General features: G+C 41.3%; 1 long non-coding RNA gene across 1 annotated transcript; it reads right to left on the reverse strand.

Annotated features, from left to right (window-relative positions):
• Nucleotides 1-3315: 3315 nt before the first annotated feature.
• On the reverse strand, nucleotides 3316-15142 carry LOC106580310 (uncharacterized). The gene is made up of 4 exons (XR_001322861.2): nucleotides 15034-15142; nucleotides 8677-8807; nucleotides 3548-3598; nucleotides 3316-3463 (listed from the first exon to the last, which is right to left on the reverse strand). It is a non-coding gene; the product is annotated as an uncharacterized lncRNA (long non-coding RNA).
• Nucleotides 15143-18245: the final 3103 nt, after the last annotated feature.

An 18245-nucleotide genomic window follows, 5' to 3' on the forward strand; every position in this document is an offset into this window, starting at 1 on the left:
GCTCAGGCACACTCAGATGAGTGCTCTAAAATCGGAGTAGATAGCCAGAGTGAATTTGCAAACGCAAGAGATATGCTAAGTGGATAACAGTCGTTCACGTTCTTGATAACTAACCAAATGACACCTGCATCTCTAGTTGTTTATAGCCACTGAAAAACGATATGAGGGGGAATAGTCAGTCACTCACCCACTCCTCCATTGGCATGACATGCAGCTAGCTATCAAGCTAACGTTAGGCGCCGTGTTTTTAGCTTGGTACATAAATATATACGCTAGCCTATTAGCCACATTATGACTGACTTATAATCATTGCACTTGATAGTTTGATTTTATTGACATTCCCAGCCTTAGTTACATTCATCAATTTTTTCCAGAATATTGAGTAATTGAAACTGAAACAGTGAATCCCGAATGGAGGCAACAATGTACCAGGTCAGCTGTGATTTACAACCTGATAGCAAAAGAAATTGGAATACCAAAAAAATGGTAATTATATGAATCATGCTGCAGCAACAGAAGGAGGGGAAGATGCCAGAGCAGAAGAGGGAGGAGAAAGTGCCATCACCAGCACCAGTGCTGCCTCTTCCTCTTGTAGTTGGGGCATCACAGGAGCCCAGACTGGCCTCGCCAGCACTCGGGGCAGCACCAATACGACAAGCATTGGAGTCATTACAGTTCATTATTAAAGGTTAGAGCAGTCTCTCTCTCGCTCTCTCTCATATATATATATATATATATATATAATATATATATATATATATATATATTGTACTATATATATATATATCTCTATTGTACTATATATATATATATATATCAGTTGGTAGAGCATGGTGTTTGCAACACCAGGGTTGTGAGTTCGATTCCCACGGGGGGCCAGTACAAAAAAAAATAAGAATTATGAAATGTATGCATTCACTACTGTAAGTCGCTCTGGATAAGAGCGTCTGCTAAATGACTAAAATGTAAATGTAATCCATTGAACTGCATCCATATATTCTGCCAACAATGACTTAGTGTACGTCGTGGAATGTTGAGTCAAATAGAACCTATTTAGCATAAACTGGATATTTATTATTTTATGATTGTCTGTTTCATATCTGCAAAGTACTTAAAATGCTGTCAGTTCCAATTTAAACTTTTAGGTCACCGGTTACTTTGTGTGCTAAACGTGAAATGTGTTTTGCAATAGGAAGTAATAGTTGTCCATTTGAATTGGGAGATGCTTAATGGTTGTGTTTTTGTATTCTTATGATTGGGACCTACTGGCTTATTATGTCAGAGTTTGTGGACTGCTTATCCGTTAACATCATGCTGTGTGTGACTGCTGTCTTTACATAGGCCCTATGCAAAGGTTAAATAAATAGAAATAAAATAGTGGTGCCTGGAGAAGTGGGTAAACTCATTTTGTCCAAAAGTTCCCAAACGACCCACCCTGCGAAGGAAAGGCACCCTGTGTAAAAAAAAATCCTGTTTTCCTATGTTTTTTTATGAGTCTTCCTATAGATTTTTCAAATTTTCAAGCTGTAAAGCACTTTTTTTTTTTCAATAACAATGCTTAAACCACATCAATCTCATTGGGTGGGCCTGTGAAGGCCTGGCTCCCCTCCCAGGCCCTTCCATGTCTAGCCCCTGATGCAAACAGCACATGATGACAATTGCACATCACAAATAGCCTAACAACCAACACTTCGGACTAACCTTTTCAATACCTGGTTTGCCTACCCATTATTGGCTTAGTTATCATTTACTGGTAGATATAAGTTGAAAAGTATTTCCGACCCTACCGGCTACCAATGCCATTCTTCTGTGAGCTGCTCCATGCCAAAACTAGTCGTGCACTGCACACGCTTGCTGCCTGTAGATGTTATTCTGTTGAAACTAGGTTGTGTGCGGCGCACATGTGAATTAATTTCACGTGCTTTGCCGATTGTGTAGGCTACTTTGTGCATGATTTCTCTATTGTACTACATAATTGATTAGTCGTATACCTCCACTACACTACTTTGATACGCTTCCGCATCAGGAGGGATTAAGAAGTGAGTATACGCAATGCTCACTGGGGGGAAAAAAACGGGAAAAAAGTGGGTATACAGTTTATACCTGCGGATGCCCCAATAAACAACCGGAGAGGGTTTTCAATAATGGTAGGGCTGGAGATCCAACTTTTCTGGACCGCTCTTTTTGCCAGCTAAGCTCCCGAAGCTTCTATGCATCTTTTTATTTGTTAGTCATTTAGCAGACGCTCTTATCCAGAGTTACTTACAGGACCAATTTGGGTTAAGTGCATTGCTCAGGGGCAAATCAGCAGATTTCTTCACCTAGTTGGCTCGGGGAGTCAAACCGGCGACCTTTCGGTTATTGGCCCAATGCTCTTAACCGCTAGGCTATCTGCTGCACGTGCGGGATTCTCTACTTTACACACCGTCTCTGCTCTACTAGTAAAGAACAGGCTGGCTACTGTGGCGAATGGTGCTTGTTTAATAAAGTTAGATCAAAGATGAATCACTGTCTGCAAGATCGCAATGATCGTATTCTACATAACATAACCTAGTATAGTATAACGTTACTGTTAGACAAAAAACATCTAATTTCTTATGAGATTTTAGGATGATTGTGCGAATGGTCACGTTTTTCTCTCATGTGGCCAAAACAGAACAACGCATGCCACTAGGCAAAATGTGTTTTGATTGAAACTAAACACTGGTAGGCTATGCTACAATTTAACACCATCTGCTAAAACATTCACTCACTACATAATTCAAAACAATGTATAACTCTGATCTAAAAGCATATCCCAATGGAACTGACTGAGATCAAATGGTTGGTATGCAGATGCTGCATGGACGTTTCACCTGTAAATCTTGAAGAATTATCATTCAGGTTTGACAATCAAAAATGTGAGGGGAGGGGACCACAAAAATGTGTGTAAAGTTGAGGTAAAGAAACACATGTGCAGTAAATGATTTGGATCTTCAGCTCTGGGAAAAAGGGATACGGGGACTGGGCGGTTACCTATGGATCAGCAGCTTCTGCTTTTCAATCATCTGTGAGACTAATCAAGTGACCTTAAGTTTAGGTAGGCAACACTTGGGGCCATGTCTAAAAATGACCCCTAGCCCAATCAGTATTTGTAGATCTGAAGGGAATGGATAGGGCGGTAAGCAACGTGAATGCTCCAGAAACCTTCCAATGGAAACTTCCAATGGCTTATCACTACCTGATTCTGTCAGCTATGCAAACAATGAAGGGCTAGGGGTTACTTCTGGATCTGCCTGGCCTGGGTCTCTAACCTGTCCTCCAGAACTGAATCCTTTGGGTCAACCCCCTCTGTGTCTACAACATGGAGCTGATCTGCAAATCGGATGGCTTTCTCCAGACAGGCCAATCCCTCCTGGTTGCGGAAGTCCACCAAGGCTAGTCTCTCAAATTTGTCAACGAGGTCTGCAGGGACTTGGCTCGGCTGTAAGAAGAATGTGACAGCTTTGTGAAATGATCAATGAGTCAGTCACATAGTATTGCCATTTGATTAAGAACGTATACTCACTGGGGGTAGCTGGTTCACCAGTACAGGCTCCCATGTTGTTACCCTGGCCACCTGGGATAAGAAAATTAACATGGTTAATAACGCCTACTGGATTCACAGGTGTACTCTCCATTAGCTAGCTAATAACTCACTTGCCATATCTTTAATTTAAGTCGACTAGAAAGTGTGTCCCCTCAGGCCTGGCGGGAGGCAAAAGTTATTCCCCTACCTAAGAATAGTAAAGCCCCTTTTTTATTTTACCTTTATTTAATTAGGCAAGTCAGTTAAGAACAAATTCTTATTTTCAATGACGGCCTAGGAACAGTGGGTTAACTGTCTTGTTCAGGGGCAGAATGACAGATTTTTACCTTGTCAGCTCAGGGATTTAATCTTGCAACCTTTCGGTTACTAGTCCAACGCTCTAACCACTTGGCTACCTGCCCCGCCCCCCCCTCTTTACTGGCTCAAATAGCCAACCAATCAGCCTGTTACCAACCCTTAGTACATTTTTGGAAAAAATGGTGTTTGATCAGATACAATGCTATTTTACAGTAAACACATTGACAACAGACATTCAGCACGCTTATAGAGAAGGACATTAAACAAGCACAGCACTTACAGAAATGACTGCCAATTGGCTGAGAGAAATTCATGAAAAACAGATTGTGGGGATTTTGTTAGACTTCAGTGCGGCTTTTGACATTATCGATCATAGTCTGTTGCCGGAAAAACACATGTGTTATGGCTTAACACCCCCTGCTATATTGTGGATAAAGAGTTACCTGTTAACTCTATGTATGTACAGTTGAAGTCGGAAGTTAACATACACTTAGGTTGGAGTCATTAAAACTTGTTTTTCAACCACTCCACAAATTTCTTGTTAACAAACTATAGTTTTGACAAGTCGGTTAGGACATCTACTTTGTGCATGACACAAGTCATTTTTCCAACAATTGTTTACAGACAGATTATTTCACTTATAATTCACTGTATCACAATTCCAGTGGGTCAGAAGTTTACATACACTAAGTTGACTGTGCCTTTAAACAGCTTGGAAAATGTCATGGCTTTAGAAGCTTCTGATAGGCTAATTGACATCATTTGAGTCAATTGGAGGTGGACCTGTGGATATATTTCAAGGCCTACCTTCAAACTCGTTGTCTCTTTGCTTGACGTCATGAGAAAATCAAAAGAAATCAGCCAAGACCTCAGAAAAAAATTGTAGACCTCCACAAGTCTGGTTCATCCTTGGGAGCAATTTCCAAACACCTAAAGGTACCACATTCATCTGTACAAACAATAGTGCACAAGTATAAACAGCTTGGAACCACACAGCCGTCATAGCGCTCAGGAAGGAGGCATGTTCTGTCTCCTAGAGATGAACGTACATTGGTGCAAAAAGTGTAAATCAATCCCAGAACAACAGCAAAGGGCCTTGTGAAGATGCTGGAGGAAACCGGTACAAAAGTATCTATATCCACGGGGGTGGCAGCATCATGTTGTGTGGGTGCTTTGCTGCAGGAGGGACTGGTGCACTTCACTAAATAGATGGCAGGAAAATGATGTGCATATATTGAAGCAACAACTCAAGACACCAGTCAGGAAGTTAAAGCTTGGTTGCAAATGGGTCTTCCAAATGGACAATAACCCCAAGCATACTTCCAAAGTTGTAGCAAAATGGCTTAAGGACAACAAAGTCAAGCTATTGGAGTGGCCATCACAAAGCCCTGACCTCAATCCTATAGACAATTTGTGGGCAGAACTAAAAAAGCGTGTGCAAGCAAGAAGGCCTACAAACCTGACTCAGTTCCACCAGCTCTGTCAGGAGGAATGGGCCAAAATTCACCCAACTTATTGTGGGAAGATTGTGGAAGGGTACCCAAAATGTTTGACCCAAGTTAAACAATTTAAAGGCAATGCTACAAAATACTAATTGAGTGTTTAAAATAAAGTGGTGATCCTAACTGACCTAAGACAGGGAATTTTTACTAGGATTAACTGTGTATGTATGTATGTATGTATGTATGTATGTATGTATGTATGTATGTATGTATGTGTGTGTGTGTGTGTGTGTGTGTGTGTACAGTGCCTTTTGGAATGTACTCAGACCCCTTCACTTTTTCCACATTTTGTTACGTTACAGCCTTATTCTAAAATGGATTTTTTTTTAATCCTCAGCAATCTAAACACAATAACCCACAATGACAGAAAACAATTTTTTAGAAATGTTTTGCCAATGTTTAAAAAACAGAATTACTTAAGTATTTACACCATTTACTATGAGCCTTGAAATTGAGCACAGGTCCACCCTGTTTCCATTGATCATCCTTGAGATGTTTCTACAACTTGATTGGAGTCCACATGTGGTGAATTCAATTGATTGGACATGATTTGGAAAGGCACACACCTGTCTATATAAGGTCCCACAGTTGACAGTGCATGTCAGAGCAAAAACTAAACAATGAGGTCGAAGGAATTGTCTGTAGAGCTCAGAGACAGGATTGTGCTGACGCACACATTTGGGGAAGGGTACCAAAACATTTCTGCAGCATTGAAGGTCACCAAGAACACAGTGGCCTCCATCATTCTTAAATGGAAGAAGCTTGGTACCACCAAGATTCTTCCTAGAGCTGGCCGCCCGGCCAAACTGAGCAATCGGGGGAGAAGGGCCTTGGTCAGGCCTTGGTCAGGCAGGTGACCAAGAACCCGATGGTCACTCTGCCAGAGCTCCAGATTTCCTCTGTGGAGATGGGAGAAACTTTCAGAAGGACAACCATCTCTGCAGCACTCCACCAATCAGGTCTTTATGGTAGAGTGGCCAGATGGAAGCCACTCTTCAGTAAAAGGCACATGACAGCCCACTTGGAGTTTGTCAAAAGGCACCTAAAGACTTTCACGCCATGAGAAACAAGATTCTCTGGTCTGATGAAACCAAGATTGTACTCTTTGGCCTGAATGCCAAGCGTCACGTCTGGAGGAAATGTGGCACCATCCTTACGGGGAAGCACGGTGGTGGCAGCATCGTGCTGTGGTGGTGTTTTTCAGCAGCAGGGACTGGGAGACTAGTCAGGATCGAGGGAAAGATGAACGGAGCGAAGTACAGAGAGCTCCTTGATGAAAACCTGCTCCTGAGCGCTCAGGACCTCAGACTGGGGTGAAGGTTCACCTTCCAACAGGACAGTGACCCTAACCACACAGCCAAGGCAACGCAGTAGTGGCTTCGGGACAAGTCTCTGAATGTCCTTAAGTGGCCCAGCCAGAGCCCGGACTTGAACCCGATCGAACACCTCTGGAGAGACCTGAAAATAGCTGTGCAGCAACACTCCCCATCCAACCTGACAGAGCTTGAGAGAATCTGCAGAGAAGAATGGGAGAAACTCCGAAAATACAGGTGTGCCAAGCTTGTAGCATCATACCCAAAAAGACACTAGGCTGTAATTCCTGCAAAGGTGCTTCAATAAAGTACTGAGTAAAGAAAAAAAAAAAGTATATTTTAGAATAAGGCTGTAACCTAACAAAATATAGAAAAAGTAATGGGGTCAGAACTTTATAACATAGAAATAGCTGTTCTATCATTCAGCCTACAGTAGCAGACGTGTGGTGTTCAATGTAGGCATACATTCCAATACAACTTTTGAAAAAAACATGCAGGGTGTCCTTCAAAAAAGGAGGTGACTGAAAATGTTGTTGTGGTGTTTGATGCAAGAAACCACTTTACAAAATAAAATGCGTTATTATTCCCATACCATTATTAGAGAATCAGACAAATTATGCTACCCTCTGCCAATAGGCTTGAATAATTTAAGTAGCCAGTCTCAAAATACAACGCTGCCCCTTTAAGACAAAAAGCTCTTTACCTGACTCGCTTTTCAAAGATACCTGGAAATGTACATGTTTTGTGCTCTTGTAGGAAGCAACTCCCCTATTGCTGACTACAAATGATCTATAACTGGGCTAAAAACTCAAACTAGCAAAGGATTTGAACAAAATGTGCACACGTGGCTACATGCAGTTCTCGCTTTGATCTCAAAACAAGTGCATCTACCCACGACCACTCATGCTGTAAATACAGTCCACTTCAAAGTAAATGGCATAGATCCATATATGGCAATGGCCTATTTGCAAATAGTCCAGTGGTGATTTTATCATGTAAATCTTGGTGGGGCAAAATATTATACATTTTATATATATATAAATAAAATGTTTGATGCATGCCAGCAAAGTCACAACACTAAACAATAAATTAATGGCACTATAACGGTGACAAACGGTGCCCACAAATTGTTAGGGCCGACATAAAGCTGTCCCAACAGCAGAGTCCCAACATCTTACCACTGCTACACCTGGCTATCTGTCAGGGAAACAGTTCATTCAGCCTAATTTACTGCCTTTTAAAAAAAAACAGCTGATATGGCTGATACTTGCTTAAACAAATGTGGTTTCTACTGACAATTGAGATGTATAAGCTATGGCATAAGGGGACAACGAACGGATAAGAGGCAATCCGTAATTATGATCAAGACATTGCACGAGCTAGTTCGGACGTAGTCAATATAATTCGTCAATATAACTCAGGCGGCAGGTAGCCTAATGGTTAGAGCATTGTGCCAGTAACCGAAAGGTTGCTGGATCGAATCCCCCAGCTGACAAGGTAAAACTCTGTCGTTCTGCCCCTGAACAAGGCAGTTAACCCACTGTTACCCTGTAGGCTGTCTTTGTAAATAAGAATTTGTTCTTCACTGACTTGCCAAGTTAAATAAAAAAACTATTTGTTTAGCACTTTTGAAATGTACAGTGACAGAATTCAGAACATGGGCCGTTCTTACAGTATTCTCCCTGTACATCAAGTCAGAACCGTAGGATAAATAAAGGGGGCATATAAGCAGACAATGAAAGCTCTTACAATATTCAATGATTACATTTTTCTAAAACAGGCTATAGGCTACATGTGCACCACCAACTCAGAACAGTATGCAAAATTAAGAGGGGAAAAGGGACCAAATGATTAGGGTTAGGATTAGAGGCACATGGGCTACTAACATCGTACTACACAACGTACGCTAAGTATTACTTTCCTAGCTACAATATACATATCTCCCTGGCATATTACATAATTTATGCAGCAGCATACAATACATTTTTGGACTCACCTTGTTGTTCTGTGCTCACTTGAACAGGAATGTGGCGCGGCGGTCCTTCGTGGGCAAATACTGTCATCAAACTTAGTCATCAAAGTCTGGCAATTTCTGTATTTATGGCGCTTTCAGGAAAACTGGGAACTCTGGAGAAGAAGAAAAAAGTTGAATCATGATGACGTCAGTGATCTTCACGTTGGAGCTCTAGAAAGAGGCCCAAGTTCCTGACTTGCAATTCCTAGTTGGATGACTGTTGAAAATGTATAACTCACTGAAATCAGATTTCCCAGTTCCGAGTATCCAGTTGTTTGGAACGTGGTAGAAGTCATGCTGGATTGACAGCATGGCCAGTATTGAATGTTTATCCATTTAAGCTTGGAAGAGACCCTTAAACCCAGACTTGGGACCACACACCCACTCCACTGAATAGCAGGTTAGTGATTGCTTTGCAGTGCTTGCAGTTAGCCACTGATTCCTTACACTTGTTGTGTAATGTTAATGTCCAATGGCCGATATGCACCGATGCGTTTTATCTATAATTTCTCTTCATTATTTCTCTTCATATGACAAGGACTAAAAAGGATTTGCCAATAGATTGTCGACCTGATTCATGACTGCTGGCCTAGCTAAGATTTTGAAAGTATGATGTTGACATGATCAGTCCAGTCAAAGCTACTGTAGATATAACGAGATTTGATGTCATTTGATCTGTGGCCAATGACCTTGAGCCTTCTTGGATGGGCACTTCTAATGTAACTCTATGGCAGCACCCAAGGGGCTTGAATTTTCGAGCTCTACCCTTAAATTTGGCTGTAACAGCCCTGAATGACAGGTCGCCACTAGTTATAATTATATAGCGTACCGCAATGGTGGTACTGGCTATGTCGGGCTCCCGAGAGGCGCAGCAGTCTAAGGCACTGCATCTCAGTGCTAGAGGCGTCACTACAGACCCTGGTTCGATGCCACGCTGTATCACAACCGGCCGTGATTGGGAGTGCCATTGGGTGTCGCACAATTGGCCCAGCGTCGTCCCGGTTAGGGTTTGGCTAGGGTTGGCTGTCATTGTAAATAAGAATTTGTTCTTAACTGACTTGCCTAGTTAAATAAAGGTTAAATAAAACAAATAGTAAATGTCTAAAGATAGCTTTATTGTAACCTTCAATACTTATAGGATAAAGTTGTAACATATTCTGGCGAATTAAGATATTTGTGAGGTATAAAAAGGCTACAGACAGATCATGCCTTCCATTCAGTCCTGCAACCTCCCACTGCATACAAGTAGGAGATATAATCCTGCCTTCTCCGTACTCCAGAGAAGTAACAATGTGACATATCCCTAGTTGATATTGACTGTTAACATGAATGATTTTCAGCCCAAAATGCAGGTGTAAAACTCAGTTTATTTCTGTATCATGTGTTTTGAAAATGCATCACCGTTTATGGTGGTAATGACAGGCTACATTTGCTGTGTTTGTGTGCACGTGTTCGCTCTGTGTACACGTGCATATTTGTGCATGGGGTTTGCAGGCTTTGAACCACACCTTTTTGGGGTTAGCTTGTCAAAAAGTTTGAAAACCTTTGATCTAGCGAACAAATTGTTGATTTGCTGTACAGCTATATGACCGGGTGCAGCACAAATGTCAAATTGTAGGGAGATGGGATTGCCATAAATGAATATGCAGATCCCAAAATGGTTTAATCAGGAATATTAATCACCATCAATTGGGCATCACGCAATGATCATGCTGTTTAATCAGCTTCTTGATATGCCACACCTGTCAGGTGGATGGTTTATGTTGGCAAAGGAGACTTGCTTGTGACTCGAATAATAGTGACTTGGTCCCACAGTATTTTCGAGTGGCCTTTTATTGTCACCAGCACAAGGTGCACCTGTGTAATAATCATGCGGTTTAATCAGCTTCTTGATATGCCACACCTGTCAGGTGGATGGATTATCTTGGCAAAGGAGAAATGCTCACTAACAGGGATGTAAACAAATTTGTGTACCAATTTGAGAGAAATAAGCTTTTTGTGCATATGGAAATGTTCAGCATTTTTTTATTTCAGCTCATGAAACATGGGAGCAACACTTTACATGTTGAATTTATATTTTTGTTCAGTGTACAGTGCCAGTCAAAAGTTTGGACACACCTACGCATTGAAGGGTTTTCTTTATTTCTACTATTTTCTAAATTGTAGAATAATAGTGAAGATATTGTCGTGGAAATTCTTACACAGGGACACTCGAAGTCAATCTTAAATGATCATCCTTTATTTGTCGGCATGCTGGAGAGGTTCCAACCAACTCAATGCACCATAGTACAGCTCTCCCTGGGCAGTCCCACAGTTGTCTTATATACGGCTATACACAGACAAGTTATATTTGCATGATTTAGTCATCATTAATGTTTTATTTCATTCATGTGACCGACCAATACTGGTTTATAACTTGACAGACCAATACCTCACAAGGCTTCTTCTCTCTAAGCTCAGACCTAGAAACTGAGATCTTTCGTTCGGGCTGGGCGCACTGCAAAATTGCAGCTACTGATAGTGAGGATTTGTTCAGTCAGCCACAGAAATTAGTTTATAGAACAGCACATAAATAGAACACAGAAATTAGTTATAAGAAAAGCACAAACAGTAAAATTCCATTACAAAATCCAAACTATTAAATAACACATGGAATCATGTAGTAACCAAAAATGTGTTAAACAAATCAAAATATATTTTATATTTTAGGTTCTTCAAAGTTGCCACCCTTTGCCTTCATAACAGCTTTGCACACTCTTGGCATTCTCTTAACCAGTTTCACCTGGAATACTTTTCAAACAGTCTTGAAGGAGTTACCATATATGCTGAGCACTTGTTGGCTGATTTTCCTTCACTCTGCGGTCCAACTCATCCCAAACCATCTCAATTGGGTTGAGGTCGGGTGATTGTGGAGGCCAGGTCATCTGATGCAGCACTCCATCACTCTCCTTCTTGGTCAAATAGCCCTTATTCAACCTAGAGGTGTGTTGGGTCATTGTCCTGTTGAAAAACAAATGATAGTCCCACTAAGTGCAAACCAGATGGGATGGTGTATCGCTGCAGAATGCTGTGGTAGCCATGCTGGTTAAGTGTGCCTTGAATTGAATTGTAAATAAATCACAGACGGTGTTACCAGCAAAGCACCCACATACCATAACACCTCCTCCTCCATGCTTCACGGTGGGAACCACACATGCGGAGATCATCCGTTCACCTACTCTGCGTCTCACAAATACACGGCTGTTGGAACAAAAAATCTCAGATTTGGACTCATCAGACCAAAGGACAGATTTCAACTGGTCTAATGTCCATTGCTCATGTTTCTTGGCCCAAGCAAGTCTCTTGTTATTGTTATTGGTGTCCTTTTTAGTCGTGGTTTCTTTGCAGCAATTCGACCATGAAGGCCTGATTTCACAGTCTCCTCTGAACAGTTGATGTTGAGATGTGTCTGTTACCTGAACTCTGTGAAGCATTTATTTGGGCTGCAATTTCTGAGGCTGGTAACTGTAATGAACTTATCCTCTGCAGCAGAGTTAACTCTGCGTCTTCCTTTCCAGTGGTGGTCCTCATGAGAGCCAGTTTCATCATAGCGCTTCATGGTTTTTGCGACTGCACTTGAAAAGTTCTTGAAATTTTCCGTGTTGACTGACCTTCATGCCTTAAAGTAATGATGGACTGTCGTTTCTCTTTGCTTATTTGCGCTGTTCTTGTGATAATATGGACTTGGTCTTTTACCAAATAAGGCTATGTTCTGTATACCACCCCTACCTTGTTACAACACAACTGACCGTCTCAAACGCATTAAGAAGGAAATAAATTCCACAAATTAACTTTTAACAAGTGTCGTGTCTTTGGGCACCATTAAACTGAAGACATGTTTATCAATTAACTCCCTGTAATTATTATTATGCGATTAAACTGATTAATCGTTTAACTGTAATTAACTAGGAGATCGGGGCACCAGGGAAAATATTCAGATTACAAAGTTATAATTTTCGTAATATAACTTTCCTATATTATAACATTATATATTATATTATATAATAGTATAGGCCGATTATCTTCTGGTTTAAATGGTCACGTCCAGTCTCATTCCAAACGTCGTAAATTGTTGTATCTGCACAAATCCAGCCTTTACTAAAGTCATCCATACATCAATTGTCTTAAAATCATTTATTTACTAAACTAAGTAATTCACAGAAAGCATACAAACAGTAATTATCGTCACAAAGAATTGGTAGAGTAATGTGCCCTAGTGGGCTAAACAGGCATGGCTGGTGTCTTGTTAAAACAAAGGGTCATAAAGGGCAGCTGAGAAGGCACACACAGTTCATTAATATTAACAATTGATATGCTAATCCTTTGCACATGAACGCTCACTCATTCGGGAACAATTGCAATCAATATATATTTACGCTCAGTGTGTGTCGGGATCCTTGTTGGAGAGTTCTGTTCTGTTGGAGAGTTTTGTCCGCGTTCTCTCTCTCTGTTAGAATGGATCTTTCAAAGCGACATTCATTAATGTCGTTATAGAATGGATGTTTCGTCGGTCTTCGCGTTCGATGATATCGAGTACTTAGCTGCAGACTAATAATTAATATCAAAGACTTGTTCTTATTCTGTCGGTATCGGTAGTCTAGAAGTTAACTTTCAGTAGAGGAATTGGATGGTCAAACCTATTGGCCAACTCGCAATGGAGTGGAGGCCTGGTCTGAAGAAAGTAAATCAGGGTGGGGGTTTTATACGTGAACATAGAACAGGCTTGTCACATGACACCTGGTCCTGTCTGTGTCCCTGGGGGCGTGCCGATGACTGATTTAAGCTTTGAACAGAAATACATTCTATCACATTAACATCAGTACATAGCATCTCAACGTATTACAAATAGCTTTATCCTTATTAATACATTTTATACAACCATTTAGATGCAAGTCCCATAGCTGAGGCTATTATATAAAAAGTATTATGGTAATATGGCTATATTGTCTCTTCTGAGTATCACAAAATTGTACCAAGCAGACCAGTTCATAGCTGGATTCTTCACCGATCTTTTATACCTTCTCCAGAACATAAATGTCGTTTGGTTCCCCAATTCTGTGAGTTGGAAGAATTTCCTGTGTCTCTCTATGAAACCCCTCTGTGTCTCAACTGGGCCAGGCGGCAGGACATTTCCTTTGGAATTTACGACCGCCTTCACTGGGCCTGGGTAGGGAGAGGTAGGTAGGGGGATGGTGCAAGGGGGAGGGGGTCAACTGTGCTCCCTGTACTCAAAGAGAGGGCAACGTCATGACACAAGGCACACCTGTTAATTGAAATGCATTCCAGGTGACTACCCCATGAAGCTGGTTGACAGAATGCCAAGAGTGTGCAAAGCTGCAAAAGCTGTCATCAAGGCAAAGGGTGGCTACTTTGAAGAATCTCAAATATAAAATATATTTTGATTTTGTTTAACACTTTTTTTTTTTATTACTACATTATTCCATGTGTTATTTAATAGTTTTGATGTCTTCACTATTATTCTACAATGTAGAAAATAGTAAAAATAAAGAAAAACCCTTGAATGAGTAGGTGTGTCCAAACTTTTGACTGGTACTGTATAGAGCCTATTCCACCTTGCGCTGCAACATTGTCTGGCAGGGAGCTGTGCGTGCTAGCGGAACACCTGCTCCAATATCCAATGATGGGCGTGGCTCGAAATACATACTCCTCTAAAATACAAAAACTTCAATTTTTCAAACATATGACTATTTCACAGCATTTTAAAGATAAGACTCTCCTTTATCTAACCACACTGTCCGATTTCAAAAAGGCTTTACAACGAAAGCAAAACATTAGATTATGTCAGCAGAGTACCAAGCCAGAAATAATCAGACACCCATTTTTCAAGCTAGCATATAATGTCACAAAAACCCAGAAGACAGCTAAATGCAACACTAACCTTTGATGATCTTCATCAGATGACAACCCTAGGACATTATGTTATACAATACATGCATGTTTTGTTCAATCAAGTTCATATTTATATCAAAAACCAGCTTTTTACATTAGCATGTGACGTTCAGAACTAGCATACCCCCGCAAACTTCCGGAGAATTCGCTAACATTTTACTAAATTACTCACGATTAACGTTCACAAAAAGCATAACAATTATTTTAAGAATTATAGATACAGACCTCCTCTATGCACTCGATATGTCCGATTTTAAAATAGCTTTTTGGTGAAAGCACATTTTGCAATATTCTAAGTACATAGCCCAGGCATCACGGGCTAGCTATTTAGACACCCGGCAAGTTTAGCACTCACCAATATCAGCTTTACTATTATAAAAGTTTCATTACCTTTTGTTGTCTTCGTCAGAATGCACTCCCAGGACTGCTACTTCAATAACAAATGTTGGTTTGGTCCAAAATAATCCATCGTTATATCCGAATAGCGGCGTTTTGTTCGTGCGTCCCAGACACTATCTGAAATGGTAAATCAGGGTCGCGCGCATGGCGCAATTCGTGACAAAAAAAATCTAAATATTCCATTACCGTACTTCGAAGCATGTCAACCGATGTTTAAAATCCATTTTTATGCAATTTTTCTCGTAAAAAAGCGATAATATTCCGACCGGGAATCTCCTTTTAGCTAAACTGAGGAAAGTAAACAAAGCTTTCGGTCGACGCGGGCACGAGCCTGAGTCTCACAGTACTGTAACCAGCCACTACCCAAACGCGCTACTTTTTTTCAGCCAGAGCCTGCAAAGCCACGATTCCGTTTTTTGCCGCCTTCTGAGACCCTATGGCAGCCGTAGGAAGTGTCACGGGACAGCTAAGATCCTCACTCTTCAATAAACAGAGACAAGAAGAACGACACCTTGTCAGACAGGCCACTTCCTGCCTGAAACCTTGTCAGGTTTTTGCCTGCCAAATGAGTTCTGTTATACTCACAGACACCATTCAAACAGTTTTAGAAACTTTGGAGTGTTTTCTATCCATATGTAATAAGTATATGCATATTCTAGTTACTGGGTAGGAGTGGTAACCAGATTAAATCGGGTATGTTTTTTATCCAGCCGTGAAAATACTGCCCCCTAGCCATAACAGGTTAAAGAGCTGAGTGAAAAATACATTTTTAGAAGCGCTGCGCACAAGCTTAAAAGCTGGTCTAATTTGCATATGAAACATTTCTGGGATCTTTTACGTCAGCTCATGAAACATGGGACCAACACTTTACATGTTGCATTCACATTTTTGTTCAGTGTATGTATTTGTGTTCCTCTTCATCAGACAGCAGCTCGCCTTTTCACAAGAGGCTGTGTTTACATCGTAGATAGAAGCAGGCCATTGGCTGCCTTCATCACGAGGGGTATGTACGGGAGTTCTGATTTGGTTCCAAGTTTATTAGTCCTGCAATTTTTCCTGTGCGGGTGAGTGTTGAGAAAATGTTCAAGAATTGAAGGTTCCGAAACATGTTATAGTCATCAAAAGAATGTTTTACTGTCATTTACAAAAATCAGCTCCTCCCTCCACGGGATCGATCAACTTAACGTTTTAAGGCTTCCGCCTATATCCAATAAACCCATTTTCCATAACGTTATCGAGCGAATAAAGAAGGAATATCGACGTAACTTGTAACAACAAAAGAATAAAAATGTGGTTCTCCATCAAAATAATCATTCTTGCGAGCTAACGTGACTTAATAAATTAAATGGAATATAAGAGAAAATAATTTGCCCTTATTAAACTCCCCAGATAATTTTCCATAAATGGATGTCGATTTAACTCGTTTGAATGCTATGATTAAGCAATAAGGTACGGTGGTGTGTGGTATATTGGCCATATACCACAAACCCAGAGGTGCCTTATTGCTATTATAAACTGGTTACCAACTCAATTAGTACAATAAAAAGTACTTTTTTGTCATACCCATGGTATATGGTCTGATATACCACTGCTTTCAGACAATCAGCATTCAGGGCACAAACCATGGTTTCTAATCTTAAATAAATCAGTTTTGCACATGTTCATAACTAAATCTTACAGGAGAGTTTGAGTGATGAATCATGGGCACCCTCATAGATATCATTCTAACCAACTTGCCCTCCAAAAACACCTCTGCTGTCTTCAACCAAGATCTCAGTGATCACTGCCTCATTGCCTGCATCCGTAATGGGTGTGCGATCAAATGACCACCCCTCATCACTGTCAAACGCTCCCTAAAACACTTCACCAAGCAGGCCTTTCTAATCGACCTGGCCCGGGTATCCTGGAAGGATATTGACCTCATCCCGTCAGTAGAGGATGCCTGGTTATTCTTTAAAAGTGCCTTCCTCACCATCTTAAATGAGCATGCCCCATTCAAAAAATGTAGAACCAGGAACAGATATAGCCCTTGGTTCACTCCAGACCTGACTGCCCTTGACTAGCACAAAAACATCCTGTGGCGTACTGCATTAGCACCGAATAGCCCCCGTGATATGCAACTTTTCAGGGAAGTTAGGAACCAATATACACAGGCAGTCAGGAAAGCTAAGGCTAGCTTTTTCAAACAGAAATTTGCATCCTGTAGCACGAACTCCAAAAAGTTCTGGGACACTGTAAAGTCCATGGAGAATAAGAGTACCTCCTCCCAGCTGCCCACTGCACTGAGGCTAGGAAACAATGTCACCACCGATAAATCAACTATAATTGAGAATTTTAATAAGCATTTTTCTACGCTGGCCATGCTTTCCACCTGGCTACCCCGACCCCGGTCAACAGCCCTGCACCCCCCACAGCAACTTGCCCAAGTCTCCCCTATTTCTCCTTCACCCAAATCCAGATAGCTGATGTTCTGAAAAAGCTGCAAAATCTGGACCCCTACAAATCAACCGGGCTAGACAATATCGACCCTCTCTTTCTAAAATGATCTGCCGAAATTGTTGCAACCCCTATTACTAGCCTGTTCAACCTCTCTTTCGTATCGTCTGAGATTCCCAAAGATTGGAAAGCTGCCGTGGTCATCCCCCTCTTCAAAGAGGGAGACACTCTAGACCCAAACTGCTACAGACCTATATCTATCCTACCCTGCCTTTCTAAGGTCTTCGAAAGCCAAGTTAACAAACAAATTACCGACCATTTTGAATCCCACCGTACCTTCTCCGCTATGCAGTCTGGTTTCAGAGCTGGTCATGGGTGCACCTCAGCCACGCTCAAGGTCCTAAACGATATCTTAACCGCCATCGATAAGAGACATTACTGTGCAGCCGTATTCATCGACCTGGCCAAGGCTTTCGACTCTGTCAATCACCACATTCTTATCGGCAGACTCAACAGCCTTGGTTTCTCAAATGACTGCCTCGCCTGGTTCACCAACTACTTCTCTGATACAGTTCAGTGTGTCAAATCGGAGGGCCTGTTGTCCGGACCTCTGGCAGTCTCTATGGGTGTGCCACAGGGTTCAATTCTCGGGCCGATTCTCTTCTCTGTATACATCAATGATGTCGCTCTTGCTGCTGGTGATTTTCTGATCCACCTCTACGCAGACAACACCATTCTGTATACTTTTGGCCCTTCTTTGGACACTG

Source organism: Salmo salar, chromosome ssa20 (assembly GCF_905237065.1).
Source record: "Salmo salar chromosome ssa20, Ssal_v3.1, whole genome shotgun sequence".
NCBI lineage: Eukaryota > Metazoa > Chordata > Actinopteri > Salmoniformes > Salmonidae > Salmo > Salmo salar.